Source organism: Lissotriton vulgaris, chromosome 5, assembly GCF_964263255.1.
Source record: "Lissotriton vulgaris chromosome 5, aLisVul1.2, whole genome shotgun sequence".
Taxonomy (NCBI): domain Eukaryota; kingdom Metazoa; phylum Chordata; class Amphibia; order Caudata; family Salamandridae; genus Lissotriton; species Lissotriton vulgaris.
Window position 1 is genome coordinate 343,718,197 of NC_141693.1, and position 16,571 is coordinate 343,734,767.

General features: G+C 45.4%; 1 protein-coding gene across 1 annotated transcript in view; it reads left to right on the forward strand.

Moving 5' to 3' along the window:
- Nucleotides 1–16,571, forward strand: part of ESPN (espin) — a 1,077,204-nt gene that overhangs the window by 582,784 nt on the left and 477,849 nt on the right. The window lies entirely within an intron of this gene.

Genomic DNA, 16,571 nt, shown 5'->3' on the forward strand with positions numbered 1-16,571 from the left:
CCTGCCACACCTCGTGGAGCACCTGAGGCTTGTTAGACTCCTCCCCCCGCACAATTTAGTCAACTAGCTCCCAGTGGCTCTACTTGGTGGTAATTTAAGGGCAAGGACACCTGAGCCTAGAACTATAATTTCTGGTACTGGCCCTGTTATAGGCAAAGATAAACCATCACTCAGTCCTGGGATAGTCGATGGAAGTTTAAAAATGTTGTCCTGGAATGTGGCCGGGTTAAAAAATAAACTGCTGTTGCCTGAGTGGGGATCCTTCATGGCAATGCATGATATTTGCTTGATGCAGGAAACATGGGCATTGGAGGAGACTGTAAGGCCTGGCTATGCTACCTTTGACATTCTGGCAACAACCAGGGGTAGGGTAGACCATCGGGTGGGCTCTCAATCTGGGTGGGCACACATTTGGGTACCCAGGCTGTCCAACTACCAACGAACTCCCTAGATGTCCAGTGTGTACTCCTAACCCCCAGAAACATGCCGCAGGTGGCTATATTAAACATTTACTCAAGGCCAGTTAAGAGTGGGCGGGAATCTGACACAATCAATGTATTAATACATTTTATGCAGACTCTTGACCCATCTACTGTTTTAGTGCGTGGAGGAGACTTTAACTGTCAGTTTGAGCCCCTTGCGAGTTCGGGTCAGGATGAGCAGGATGATGAAGATCCCTTCTGGCATGTTCCCGATCCACAGATCCCTTCTGTCAGGGCATGGACCCCACTGGTTCTTCAAATAAAATCATTCTCCCTTACAACGTCTCTGCGGTCGTGTAATGGGAGGTTGGAGTCCGATAGACCGGGATCAGTTACATTCAATAGACTAGACCAAACCTCCATCATTAATTATATTATGATGGAGGTTAGACATTGGGACAGGCTGCTGGAATTCAGGGTTTACCCAAGACAAGACAGTGACCATAATGCCCTTGTTTTAACATTGAAACCAGGGAGTTTGGGGCTGACAAACCCGGCGCCTGAATCAACTTGTGCAATCCTCCCACTCATGATAGCAAATAATAGACGAAGGGTAAAGGACTGCCCCACAAAACTTGCCGAAATATATGATAGAGCAATACCACTGTTTTCTGCCATGGGGGATACTGGCTCCCATGGTAGAGCTGTAGAAATTCACAAGCAGCTGGTCACAGACCGCGTATGTAACCTGGGAATCATCCTGGACTCCGAGCTCAAAATGGACCACCAGATCAACTCTGTCTCATCTTCCTGCTTCCACACCCTCCGCCTCCTTTATAAGACCTTCAAATGGATCCCCCTCGAACACCGAAAGACAGTCACTCACGCCCTGGTCACCAGCAGACTCGACTACGGCAACGCACTCTACGCCGGAATAAACAAAAACCTCATCCGCAAGCTACAGAACATCCAGAATGCCGCCGCAAGACTGGTCCTCAACCTGCCAAAACACTGCCACATCTCCCAGCACCTGCGCACACTCCACTGGCTCCCCGTCGAGGCGAGAATCACCTTTAAGATGCTCACCCACGCACACAAGGCCCTCCACAGCACCGGACCAGCATACCTGAACAGCCGGCTCAAATTCCACGCACCCCAAAGGACCCTACGATCAGCCCAGCCCTCCTACGCCGAGGTCCCCCGCACCAGAAAGACCAGATCGGGAGGCCGCTCCTTCTCCTTCCTCGCAGCCAAAGCATGGAATGCCCTTCCGCTCCACCTCAGACAGACAACATCGCTCCCCATCTTCGCAAGAAACCTCAAAACCTGGCTCTTCGACAGACCCCCTCCTTGATGGAATCGAACCAGCACCCCCTCCCCACCCCTAGCGCCTTGAGACCCTTACGGGTGAGTAGTTGCGCTTTAACAAACTCCTGATTGATTGATTGATTGGTCATAGAGCTAGTAGATGTGTTCTGCCCTGTGGGAGGGAAGAACCCGCTGGGGGTCAGGACACATCCCTGGTACGATGCCTCCTGCAGGAAGGCAAAAAGAGACCTGCTGTCTGCAATTAAAACAAAAGACAGAGCAGGTATTAAGAAATTCTGATTGCTCTATAAAAAGGCAATCACTAGGAGAAAGAGGGACTGGGAGGAGAAGATGTGGGAGGAGCTCAGATCCGCATTAAAAAGGACGGAGTCTAAGTCATTTTGCGCCATTGTCAGCTCGGATGTGAGTGGGGGTGGCCCGGCACTTGCCCCGAACATAGCCCCCTCAGTGTGGGAAGCACACTTTAGCGCACTATACGCTGGCGCTGTGCTAGAGTCCATATGCCCTTCAAGTCACAAACCCGCCCAGGAGTATGGACTGGAGGGCTGGGTAGACTTGGCTCCGTGGGCTGATGTGGTGCCTCCTCTGCCGGTAGCCCCGGACCCCGACCATGAGTATCGATTGATGGGGATCTTGGGCGACCGGAGGTGGCGGGACCTCCTGGAGGTTGGGGGTGAGTTCCACCCTCAATGGCATGAGGCTATCACCCTGAAGGAGGTCGAGTCAGCAATAGCAAGGCTACTCCCTAACAAGGCCCCCGGACTAGACAAACTGCCTGGGGATCTATTTTGTTCCCAACCCAAAATATGGGAACCATATTTGGTTGTCCTATTCAACGAGATCTTATTGGGGACTGATCCGCCAGACACTTGGCATGGAGCTGAGATCGTCTCCATTTATAAGAAAGGTTGTCCGTTAACCCCATCCAATTATAGGCCCATTAGTCTCATAAACACAACACAAAAACTAATGGGCAGAATCATTTTGGATAGGATCATTGGGTGGATAGAGGAAAATGAAATATTGACCACTCTTCAGGCTGGATTTAGGTCAGGCATTTCTACTCTGGACCAAATTTTTCGGCTGCAGGTTTTATTAGACTACACATTGGAAGATATGCCCCAGTTAGATGCGGGAGGCATGGAGATCTGTCAGGGCGTTTCCCTGTCCTGAAGGTCATACCCCAGGGGTGCGTCCTGGCCCCAACGCTATTCTGTCTTTACATCAACGGTCTGGTTGACCATTTAGCTGGTGTAATAGACAGTGACGCACCTATGTTAGCGACTGGGAGAGTGCCCGCTCTGATGTTTGCGGATGATACTTTGCTGTTATCCAAAACATCATCAGGCATTCAGCGAGTTGTGGACTGCTTTGCAACCTTCTGTGCTTCCTGGGGATTGGAAATAAACCTGGACAAGACCAAGTTTATGATTTTCAATCCCCCGAAGCAGACCCGCCCAAACCCTATTCTTAATGGTATTCCTTTGGAAAGGGTAAAGACATTTGTCTATCTTGGTATTACCCTGATGGCGAACTTTGATTGGGGCTCCCAAATTTCCAAATCAGCCCTTAAGCTTTCTCAAGAAATTGGGGGTATTAGTGAAGTCCACTGAACATCCGACCTCAAATCGGCAACTCCAGCTCTTGAAATATATCGACTGCAGGCGAGAATGGCCACAACGTATGGTGCTGAAAGTTGGGGCCATAAAAATATATCTAATCTTTTGAGGGTGGAGTCAAATTTCATGAGGAATCTGATAGGTTTACCACCAAGTACACCACTTATTCCTCTGCGATTTGACTTGGGCTTGTAGTCAATAGAAGAGCTTGTAGCTGCACGGCCTATGCTCTATTGGAAGAGGCTGTGGTCAGTCCCAGAACTGGCCTCCTATGGAGCGGAATTCCTGGGGGTCTGGGCTCTCCTAAAAAGTAAAAACATCCCATGGTTGCTCCATATTAGGGCTGTTAGTACACAGATAGCCTTGCCACAGCTTTGCGAGACCCCGGAGCTGTGCTGCGCGGGGATAACCAAACCAGAACTTCAAAACTTGATGAGGCGGCAGTACCAACTAGCCGTACAGAGACTAGCGACCCCGGGCAGGCTGTCTGTAGAGTTCCTCTTAGTAAAAATGGAATCTCGATTTGAGGAATTTCTAGATGTAATACAACCACCTCTTGCACGGAAGCTATACATCCAGCTAAGGCATGGCAGTCTACCATTAAGGGCATTTACCTGTAAATGGTCAAAATCGGACAAAGTAGCCTGTCTGGCATGCAACTATAAATGCGAAGATGTTTCCCATGTCATGTTCTTCTACCCTGCGTATGCAATCATAAGGAAATGCTGGCTGGTCCCGCTGTGCAGGAACCTTGGGTTTCGTCATTTTATCCAGGCCTGTCGGGTTTTAACCTACGACACCCATCCCCCTATTGTTTTTGCAGTATCCTGTTTCTTATTTTGCATGTGGCGCAGAAGGAAAAGTTTCTTATAAGATATGTGAATAATTATGAATTTTATATTGTTGCTCTTTCTGATAACTGTTGAGTTTAATTCATTTTTATCTCTAATATTGACTTGCCCTTTATTTATTGTTTTAACGATCTGTGCTTTGTATGTATTTTATCTGCACTTTTATGGTCTGCTGACCGAAATAAAGTTATCACTGACTGACTTATCCCTCTAAGAGTACTTTTTCCATTCTTGCCAGTTTGCAATCTAAACAAACTGCAGCTGGGTCAACTATTAAGTCCAATAAAGAGTGTGAGGACCTTGCCCTCTTTTTTTGTGGAAAAAGTGTTCGCCATCTATAGGTCCTTCCTGACCACTTATAGCATCCCGCAGGAGTTACACGGCTGATCAACTCTCTGCTTTTTGCTGTAGGATTAAGTCAGGATCTCCTGCCGATCCACTTAAACCGGACTAATTTAAGAAAGTGCTTTTGACAATTCTACCGCCCCTGAATCAGTTGATAAATAGTTCCCTCAGAACAGCTGCGGTGCTGAGGGCCTGGAAACAGGCCAAAGTGATTCCTCTACTTAAGAAACCGACTCTTGATCCAGCCAGACCAGAGAATTAACACCCTATTTCCTTGTTTCCATGGGCAGCTAAGATCACAGAGGCCTATGTGAACTCCATTCTAACAGACTATCTGACCGCCAATAACCTTCTGGATCCCTCTCAGAATGGTTTTAGGCTGGGTCATAGCACGGAATCAGCACTCCTAGCAGTTTCGGAACACCTCTGGTCAGCTGTTGATGAGGGTCGAACGTCTGTGCTGATTCTGTTAGATCTGAGTGCCGCGTTCGACACAGTGTCACATGCCATACTGCTACGACGCCTTGTGGAGGCCAGAATTATGGGCTCGGCTTTGGAGTGGTTGGGGTTCATTTCTCCATGAGAGGTCATTCACGGTCATTTCCCCCCATTTTACCTCTGGCAATCATCTAGTTAAACAAGGGGTGCCCCAGGGCTCCTCCCTCAGCCCCCTATTGTTTAATATTTATGTTCAACCTTTAGCGGCAGTTGCCAGCAGTAGGGGTCTGACCATGGTCTCCTACGCTGACGATACTCAGTTGGTGGTGGCACTCTCTAATAACACCGAGCGGGACGCCCTCAAGTTTCAGGGCAACCTTGCGGCAGTGGCCGAGTGGATGAACAGCAACTGCCTCCAAATGAACTCTAACAAATCAGAGGTATTGTTAGTAGAAAGAGACCATGGTCGGTGGAGTGATCTCTGGTGGCCAACCAGTCTTGGTAAACCCCCCTCCCCCAAACAGGCAGTAAACAACCTTGGGGTATGGCTCGACTCTGCCTTAAATTATCGAGTCCAAACAAAAAGAACGGCCGGGACATGCTTTGGACTCCTCTGGGGGCTTAGACCCCTGTTGGGCTTTATCGATGCCTCAACGCATCAGGTCATCATTCAGGCAACCATTCTGTCAAGACTCAACTATGCCTGCTCCCTGTATTTAGGGTCCAACAAGGCGGAGGTCTTGAGTTTGCAAAGGACGCAGAACGCAGCTGCTAGAACACTTTTAGGTCTACGCAAATTTTGCTCTGTGTCTAATGCTATCCGCCGTCTGCACTGGTTACCGGTGGCCAGACGCATTGAATTCAAAACCTTATACATTGCTTTCAAGGTTTTGAAGCTGGCCACACCTCCCATTTTGGCTGATCTCCTGTTGCTCTATGCCCCCACGTGATGTCTCCGCTGACAGGGTCAGCATTTGGTGGTGGTTCCCCGGCCCCATAGAGTCCAGGCTGGTGGCCGCTCTTTTCGTTTTAGAGCCGCCACCCTCTGAAACTCGCTCCCAGTGCAGATCCGTGGCCTTCACAACTACTTTGCATTTCGAAAGGCCATCAAGACCTACCTTTTCCGGGCTCCCTAGACTCCTGCATGGTTGTATGACGTTTCAACGCATGCTTTTACAACCCATGCCATTACGACGCAACTTTTACAACGCAAGTCGTTACAACGACTTGCGTTGGGGGGGCGCTGGATAGTGAATAGTTTAATTTACTATTCCAACTCCAGTCCCCGTGGATAGTAGGGAAGGTGTTGGTGGTAATTAATCTATTCCCTATCCTAGAGCGCCCTCCAGCGCAATTCATTGTAATGACTTGTGTTGTAAAAGTTGCGTTGTAAAGGATGTTTCCCCTCCTGCATGCTCTCGGCTTTGTTGTCTGTCCAGCCTTAGTGCCGGGATTCCCCTTTGCTGGGGCAGCTGTTGCGCTTTACAAGCTAAGATAACATAACATAACATAGCATAACAGCAGCAGCTCACTAATATTACTGCAAATAATCCCTTTGACACCCTCCCATTTCTCATATGCGAGGTCCTGTTTTCATCTAAAAGAAACTTTTTTTATGGATGTTGCATGAAACATAAGCACAGCATTTCTCTGCAAAATGTCTGTAATGGACTCTTACACATCATCCACAAACGTTATTAAAACAATCTATTTAAGAATTATTGATGGTAATCAGGGCAAGACTCTTTGCAGAACAGAGCAGGCACTATCAGGCCCCCACCCCCTGAAAGAGTGGGGCTCTGGGCAACAACCCACTTTGCCCATGCCTTAAAACGTCTCTGTTCAACTGAAGATATGTTAGGAGATTGTATATCACTTTACCACGGCAAAAATTCAATATTCGGATCGCCACCTCCATGCCGGCGGTGGTGATCCGCCCTACATCCTAATGGACCCCTTAATGTTTCTATTTACTTTTACATTTATTTTAGATTTGCAGACTTTTTGTTGAGGTGTGTGAATGCCAAACGACATCCATCATGCTTTTCTGTATCTGTGGACTTAGGCAAAGATCTGGATTGATAGATTGCAGCCTGGTTCTCAAGTATGCTATCAGTTTGAATCCCAACCGACCCTCAAAGTTCAAATAGATCAAAATAATAGTACTGCCAGTGAATGGGAGGCACAATGCCACATAATTTGTCTTTTATAGCTGCATAATTTAGATAACCCTGTCACATAATTTGGTTTCCAATGCTGCAAAATCCTAAGGCCCCAAGCAATGATAAAGCTCTACAGGGTGATTTAGGGATTGTCGTTATGATGATTAAGCCCATATTTCCAAGGCTCTCATATATTACATTTGGGCTCTTTTGTTGCACAGCATTCAGTGGCATGAAAACCCATATTTCACAGGACCTATAAAATATGGAAAATATTTCAAGAGTCCATGTGAAGTACAGATTTCTTCATTTGGACCTTCTAAACGTAAGGAAGGTCTGGAAAAAGTCAGAGTGTTCTAGTTGCAATGTGAGTGTTCTGGTAGGCCCTTAAAATACAGCGACAGCAGCAGACAATTTATAGGTTAGACACTGAATTATCATCTTCACATCTTTTTGAAAACATACTTAATGTTTGCTAGAACGTCGTTACCGTTTACCCACACCCCAGCCTTGAAAGTACTTTTTTCCCCAAAGAATCTAGCACTGAGATGAGTCTGTGGCAGCATGCGTCTAGTGTTCTCCTTTTTAAAAACTGGAATAAATATTTAACAAAACATACCATAGGAAGCGTTTAATACATTTGTTAGAAAGAAGCTCCTTATCCGTAGGTTCAATCTGCGCACATTTAAGACTCTTCATCACGGAGTGGACGTTATGGTTCTTTGGCTATTTCATAGCTTTAGCATCTTCTATTGCAAAATCTTAAATGTTGTCATCATTCTCAATAGAAAGAGTTTGGATTTATTCTCTCATTCAATAGTAAGAAGCAAATTTGCTTCAAGACTGAGTTGGTGATACATTTGTTTTCACAACATATTCATAGGCCCATGTGCCCACACAGATGTTAAATTATGGCAGCACACTCTCCTGTATGAGATGAAGTCTAAGATGTGAATACACATTTGTAAAATGAGTCAAAATTGATCACTCTCACACTATGTTTTAAAAGTTATCGAAGGGGATTGGAATTGCATACATTTAGTTAAATATGGTTGAAAGATACATAATAGCATTGTGATGTATTCAAGTTGAAATGTTAATTTTTGTTTATAGATCAACATAAAATACAGCACCATAAACTGCAAGATCCCTTAAAAATGTGCCTTGGGCATTCAAATGAGAAATTACAAAAACATCTACTACGATGCACAGTGTAAACAGAGTGATGGAAGGTTGGCTTTATATAAAACTTGAGATGAATCATCCTTGGTCTGAGTGTGAGTTTGTAAACTGGTTTTAGACAACATTTGATCACAACTATTTGTACTCGGACAAACAAATAATACACGAATGAAGCCTTTACCAGTGTTTCTGCACAAGAAGCATAATCTATTGTCAAAAGGGAGCTTTGACCATAAAATGGTATATGCACAGCAGATATGCAGGAATTAAGGCACTTTGATATTGTCACTATCTAGATGGACATAGAGCTATGGTACATCAGCCTTGGTCAAAATGTGCAGGCCAGAGGATGAAAAGAGCACTGTACCTGGCAGGGGTAACGATTTTTAAAGCAAGGGCTTAAGGTGAGTCCTGTAGGAAAAGAGGTGAGTTGCTGTCGCTCTACACTGTATCCAGGGCTCTCTGGTGGGAGTTTGTACTCCAGTGCTTGATAATATTAAGGCAAATATAGGCATAGCATAGCATTTACACACTTCTGAACATATCACAATGAACAACAGTTTAAAACATAATCCGTTATATTCTGTTTATCCGTGGTATCCCACACAAGGTGAAATGTGATGAAAAATACTCATTAGTGGTCATTTTCATGTAGTTCAGAAAAAACACCTATGGCTGGGCACCGGTACTCTGCTAATATAGAAAATTAAGAGTATTCTTTTTTTTATGAGCTGTATAATAATTAGCTGGAAATCACAATGGTGTTATATGGCTACTGTATCAACATATATATAATTTTATGTCCTTTGGGAAGCCAATAAAGGTATATGGGGGCTGCCAAAGATGGCATGATGCCCCATGTAAATAACAAAAATACATAGATATCAAACATTGAAAATATACCACTGGACTATTTTTTCTCTTAGGTTGACAAACTTTCTCAGGCATATTTCAGCCCAGGGTTATTTAGACCAGGGTCTGATGCTAACACATCTGCTGTTCCTCTGTTCAGACTCTTTTCAGACATCCTTTTTGTTTTTTTCCGGCATATCTGATATCCTTGACACAGGATTAAAGTGAAAAACACTTGTTGGAATGTGAGGCCAAGAGAAATTCAATATCCTCTCAAGCCTACCTGAGAGTAAGAGCAGGAAGAGGCTGTTACAACACCTAGTAATCATAAAGGATGTCACAGAGACACTCACTGCACCGAGAAACAGGAACCCTCTCAACCAGGCAAGCAGGCCTCCGTGGGCATCCGGGGCTAGCACTGCACGCGCCAGGGCAGAGGCTGTCGTTCTCCCTTATCACACTGTGGGTATTAATGCCACAGCTCTTTTGTGACACTTTACATAATGCCTCCTGGAACTTCATCCCTATTGGTGCAATGCCTAGTCTTTGACTAGTGCTCATCTTCCAACCTTGTAAATTAATCACCTTTTCTAAGAGCGGACTCTCTAGTTACAATAACGAATTCCCAAAAATAAGGAAACACAAGTCTGCTGCTTAGCTTAACAACTAATGGAGCCTGTAGCTAAAGGGCCTTTGTTGACCGCTGTATTGTATGCCAGAGATAGCGTTGCTAGAAATAAAGACACATGTCTCTAGTTTCCCTGAAATCCAACCTGGGTCAGTTTAGTTGAGAAAGAGATTACAGTAGATTAGTTTCCTGTTAAAAAGTGATAAGATTAATAAAGATATTAAAGAAATTAGCCTGGCAGTCAATGCTTTCATCACACAGTTCACAAGGTGTATTTCTGGTGCGGTATTAGCAATGGAGAGGCTGGGATGATATGAAACAGGAAACAAATGCTTACTGTTGATAAAATATAAGATCTTGATTACTTCCTCTTTTGCAATGGCGGCTCCGCCGCTAAGGTCAAGGAGCGTCGCCCTACTGTTCGTTGAGCAGTGCAAAAGGAAAATAAAATGATAATAACAAGAAGTTATTACCGCTTTATTTTTCTGTGCCACTCAAAACCATGTTAGGTGCAGGCGGAGCTGGACTCCCCACTGTCAGAGGGCGCAAGAGTGCTTTGCATTCCCTAAGTGCATGTGACGACTTGGCCGACCCTCTGGGATCGGCCAAACAGTCATGCGCACTTAGCATGTTCTCCACTGACTGAGTGGAGAACATGCACAGTCTCCCAGGTACTGCCTGAGATGCCAAACAGGCCACTCCGACCAATCACGACGATGCCCATGCAGCATTGTGATTGGCTGGGAGAGTCCGGGTGCCTGGGTGCTCTCAGTGCTGCAGAGTGAGGACAGAGGAGAGACGTGCTGTGGCAAAGAAGAAGGTAAGTTTATTTTTTATTTTTTTCGTCCCTCCCCCGCCTCACCACCCCCATTCTGAGTCAGCCACCAATAATCTTTTGCAGTTTAAAAGAGTACTTTTATGGTGCAGATTTTGCTATTATAGGCAACTCTCTGCTTACATTCTCTCCTAAGTTATTTATTTGTTTTATTACAGCCATTCATCCTTTAGGTTATGTCGTGGCTGAGGTTTTTTTCCCCATTTATATTCACTCCAGACTATGCCATATGCCTGTATAAGTGATGGGTCCCAATCACAGAAGTGAAGCTAACAGCAAATCCTGAAAATGTACACCAGTGCCAAGTGATGTTGCCAGTGGCGGCCAGCGCCTAACTAAAGTGGTAGAGTGGCCGCAGGTGGAGAGGGCGGCAGGTTGGGGGGGGGGGGGGGGCTAGGAATACAATTTAATTAAAACAAATTCAAAAGACCTACCTGCTGCTCCGCTCCTGCCTGCCTCGCTGCTCCTCTCGTCGGCCAAGGAGATGGGCCCTCAGGGCAAAGGCTCCACATCTAATCCAAACGCTGCTCTTGCATGAGAGCAGCACCAGGATTGGTCAGAGTGGCCTTGTATGCCGCTCAGACAGAGCAGTGGACCTGTGCCTTTTCTCCAATCCTGCTATGTAACAAAGTTGAGTTGGAGAAACATAAGTGCACATGTGTGTTTGGCCGGCTTAGGACGGGTGGCCAAGCTCACATGCGCACTTATAAGTACACTCTACTCCTAGCCCCTGACATGCCTGGCCTGCCACCCCCCATACTTTTGGCGGGGCTCAGACAGACAGCATAAATAAAATGATAATAACATTGTGTTATTATCATTTTATTTATCGTCTGCTGGCACGGGCTATGGGGTGACACTCCCCCGTCAATACGGAGGAGCCACCTCTGGATGTTGTTTTTTAAGAGTGTTGTAAGAAGCATCTCAGAAGAGCATGTTGCAAAGGAAAGCAATTCATCCTAACTCGTTATATACTCACTATACATTCCACTTATGATACACTACAGTGCAGAGTGTAAGAGTAAAAACATTGCTGTAGGGAGATATGCACCTAGTTTGATCCCCTGGCAGAAATCTAAAACTTCAGTGAGTATGGGATGGTTGAGCAGCTCTGGTGGCGGCAGACAGACTGGACAGGTACTACAGCTTCCCTCTTTCTTGCTCAAGAAATATTAATACCCTTCACCGAAAGTTGCAGGGAAGAAGCCTTGTACTTAGTAATACAATGGTTAACTATGATGCTATGCAGGGCAAGAGCAGACTAATGTGACAATGAACTTCCTAATACTGGTGATGATATAGCTGAAAATGTATTCCACATTCAAAGCCCAGGATGGGATTAGAGCATCCAGTACACCAAGGCTGCAGCAACTGACCAAGCAACGTTCCTGCCAGCCCCTTATCTTAACATGGATGTTCCAAGCCCCAGAACATGGAGTTGGTTATAAAGATAGACTAGCAAGCATTTACGTTTCTTGTACTAACAATACATAAAGCCAATGATATAGAACACATGTGAACATTCAGAAATACATGTATGCAACATTAACTTTACTCTTAAAACAAAACTAAAATTAAGGGGATGATTTAGAGTTTGACTGGCAGAGGTAAGCCCGTCTGCATGGCGGAGTACTGTACTCCTGCCATACGAGGGTCCTCTGCTCACAAACACAGTGTCCAAGCACTTACTTGTTCAGCTTGTCTCTTTTCTTGTCAGCACTGAATGCATATCTATCCATCTATTGCCACTCAGCTGAATCCTTTGGACATCACATATTTTCATTCAAATCACACCTGAAACAACCATGTCACCAGTGTGCACATCTTCATTAATTCAAAACAGAGGTCTACCAGTACCAGTAAGATTAATTGTCCTATAAGCAACTTGAACATACTGGACAGATCTTTCATGATAATCATGAATGCACAGCCAAATTAACAGACTCTTAACCACCTGTTGGTGTGCTCTTCCTGCCCATTAATCTCTGGCTAAGATAAAGCCACCCAACTCTGCCTGACTCCAATCCTTTAAAAAAAACCTCCTAAATAAACTTTATTTTGTAATGCATCACCAACATATGGAGTAAAATCCCTATGTAACATCCTCTTGAAAACAGATAACCTTTGATGGTGACAAGGGTTCCAAAAATCACACATCTGCCCATTTAGAAAATATTTCTCCAATATTAAACCAATTGTTTGCTGTCATGCTATTACCACAAGAGGGTCATTATATTTATGGTCCTTTTCCCACCATGACCCTGGATGTGATGTGAATTTATGTTAAGTTATGTTATGTTATGTTTTGTGTACTTGTAAAGCATGCATCTCACCTGGGAGGGCATCCTAAGACCACTGAAATAGTGTGGTGGCTGCCCAAACAGGGTACTATGTGAAGAGTCACATTTTCAGTCTTTTCCTGAATTCTAGGGTTGAGCTGGCAGTTCTAATGTGTAGGGGGAGTTTGTTCCTGGCTTTAGGAGACAGATATAAGAAGGCATGACCATTGGCTCTGGTTCTTCAGATGCCTGGGGCAGTTGTTAGCAGAGCAGAGGTGTCTGATGGGCTACACGCTGATGTGGCTATTCAGAAATGTGGGGTCTAAGCTATATACTGATTTGTGTGTGTCTGTGTGTAGTTTGAACAGAGCTCACTTCTGCATCTGGAGCCTTTGGAGGTCTCAGTTGTGGGTGGAGATGTGGATGCATGTAGGTTGGTTGATTGTAAGTCTGCCTGATGTGTTCTGGATGATATGGAGCCACTTATTGAGTTGCACAAATATTCTGATGTAGTACATTTGAATAGTCTAGCTTGCTGGTTATGAGTGCTTGTATGATTGTTCAGAGGGTGTCGAGAGTAAGCCATCTATTGATTTTCCTGAGGGTCTTAATGGTGTGGAATCAGGAAGAGATGACAGAGTTTACTTGTCCGGCCATCAATAGTTTGCTGTTGACCAATATTCCAAAGTCCTTAGCTTGGGTGGAAGGGTGGATGTTGGTCTGAGTTATCTTGGCCATCAGACCAAGGACCAGAGACTAGATAATCGATCCTTCCTGAAAAGAACTACCTCTGTCTTTTCTGAGATGATATTGAGGCAGTTTGATTTATCTTGATGAACTTTGCTTGGTTGCTGACGGTGTACTTGAAGAGGGAGAGGATGAATTGTGTGTCATCAGCATATGAGATGATGTTGAGTCCAAAGGCTCTCACGATGTTAGCAAGTGGGGAAATGTAGATATTGAAGAGCATAGGGCTGAGTGAAGATCCCTGGGGGACTCCCTAGACCAGCTCAGTTGGTTCAGAGGTGTAGGGGGTTAGGCTGACTTTCACTTGCATCCTGGGAGGAAGGAGCTGGTCCATTGAATCACTGTACTGCAAATTCCTGACTTGTGGAGGCACTGGATAAGGATTGGGTGGGAGATGGTTTAAAAACAGTGGCGAGGTCAAGGAGAATGAGAGCTGGGGTGTTGATTGTGCCCATGATGTTCCACATGTCATCATTTGTGCCAGCGAGGGCAGTTTTGAGTTCAGTGGTTTAATATGAGGCCTGATTAAGGTGGTTTAAGAGGTGATTTTTGTCGAGGGCGTTTGCTAGTCTCTGCTAATGAGTTATTGCAAGACAGTCACTCAGTAGGGTAGCAACGAGATGGGCCTGTAGTTAGCTGGTGAAGATAGGTCTGGTGTGTGTTCTTTAGCAGTGGTGGGATGGTGTCATGCTTACAGAAGCCCTGGGAGGGATGTGGTTAGGAAGGAAATGGCCATCTTTGGTGTGATTTCCTCCAATGTATGCCCTATTTGTTATGGTGGATTAAGAACTCTGTGCACTTAGCAGCTGCTAAACTGGAGTAAAATGCTGTGTTCCCTCTTTAAATATGGTTAAAATTGGCTTACCCCTGACTGACATATTTACCTGGCTACAAGTCCCTAGTTTATGGTGTAGAAAATGCACCCATGGCCTAGAAGTTAAATGCCATTTGTGACCTACAGCACCTATTGTGCATTTTCTGAGTTGGCTTGTAAACATGGCTTCAGGTCTAACATCTGTAGTTTCACTGCTGTAGCCTAAAGCCCTGCTGTCAAACCTTTCCGATGGCAGGAAACCCTGCTTTTAAATATTAATAAATCACCCCTAAGTACATCATCTGACCCATTTGGTAGGGTGCCTGCTATGTAAAAGTAGAACATGTGCTTAGTTAAATTTGCATATTTCTCCAATGACGAGCCCCCTAAAGAACACATTGCATACCTTCACTAATGCTCATCCTGGTAGAGACTCTAGCTAACTACAGATTCTTTGTCTGTCAATATTCCCAGACATCAAACTAGATCTGGAAAATCTCCAGCCAACAGGTGCCGTCACACAACTTTGTGCCGACAGTGCTCCACTCTGGAAGTGACGGGTGGAGCCCTATATAGGATCCACCCATGGCGGGCTGAAATCAGTTGCATTCTGAACTGCCCAGGCCTTCAGATGTGGAATCCCATCTTCAGCGTGGGAGTAGCAACGACAACAAACCTAAGGCACTGGCACCCTCAATATGGCTCCTGTTGCAACAGAGCGAGATGGTCCTCTGTCAGCCAGCCTCGGGTGGTGGAAGGTATGGCAAGGTTGTGAACAGCTGGGACTTCTGCATTAGGGCAGAGAAGCGCCCCCGCTGCGAACGCACGAAAAGTGAAAAAATTAATGGTAATAAAAAGCTTTTAATACCATTTTATTTTTTACTGATGTGCTGCCAACCCAAACCTAGTGTAAGAGCAGGGTGGGGGCATTGCTGCTGCTGATTGGCAGCAAGAAGGAGTGGTGGCAACTCCAGTTTCAAGTTCACAAGTCGGTTTGGCCGACTGTCTTGGGACAACTAGTTTGACATGCACACTTTAAAACTCTCCAAAGCGAGCTGTGTTAGACAGCCGGGTGGAGAGCAGACACCGGCAGCCAGTGTCTAAAAGAGTTCTGAAACAACCTGCTCCAACCTATCCTGGTGCTTCTCTCATACTGGTTAATATAATGAACAGCATGAGAGCCACGTCTGGATTGGTTAGGGGAGTTGGCTATGTGACCCAGTGTTTCAGAGAACACTGAAAACTGGAGGACATGCAGTCCAATGGGTAAGTAAGTATTTATTTTTTTACTTTTTGACCCACTGACAGGCACTGTGAGAAATTCACACTGCCTTCTGCCTGAACTCCAGAGCTCTCAGTCATGCACATTATAAACAAGGTTTATAACGAGCTCCGATAGTGAACTTTGGTGTTGACCCTAAAGGCATTGCTGGTTTCTCACAGCGCCTCTCAGTGGGTCAAAATATTTGCTTCACTTGCCCCACCATTCATAAATGTCACCAGTCACCACTGGGTGTGAATAGTAAGGAGTAACCCCAATGAACGATTTACAGAACCCACGTCTGAAGTTATCATCTGATACCATGAAAGAAAATATCGGATCCAGCTTTGTACCATCAAGGGCTAACTAAAAAGGCTTGGGGTCTGCGGCAGTTGGAGGGGGAAGGCTGGGCTGCATGCTGCTCATGTTGCCTGGGTGGTATTTGGGTACCTTGGCCTCGAAATGGCTTTTAGGATTGCTGTACAAGGTATATTTGCTGAAGATACATCTTTCATAGCTCGAACATTGGCCGGCTCATACTTCTCCGTTCCTGCTGCACCTCTACCTTCCTTCACCTATCCCTCTCAGTAACTCTCCCTGCCTGCAGTTCTGCCTGCCTGTACCTCTACCAGCCTGAACCTCTCCTGAAGGTGCCTTTCTCTGCGTACATTTCTCCATGCCAGCACCTCTTCTAGTCTACATTCAGTCTGCACCTATGTCTCTCTTCACTTCTTCCAGCCCACACCTCATATCCCCTACCTTTCTCTGGCTGCACATTTCACATTTCCTCTTCCCGCACACATGTCT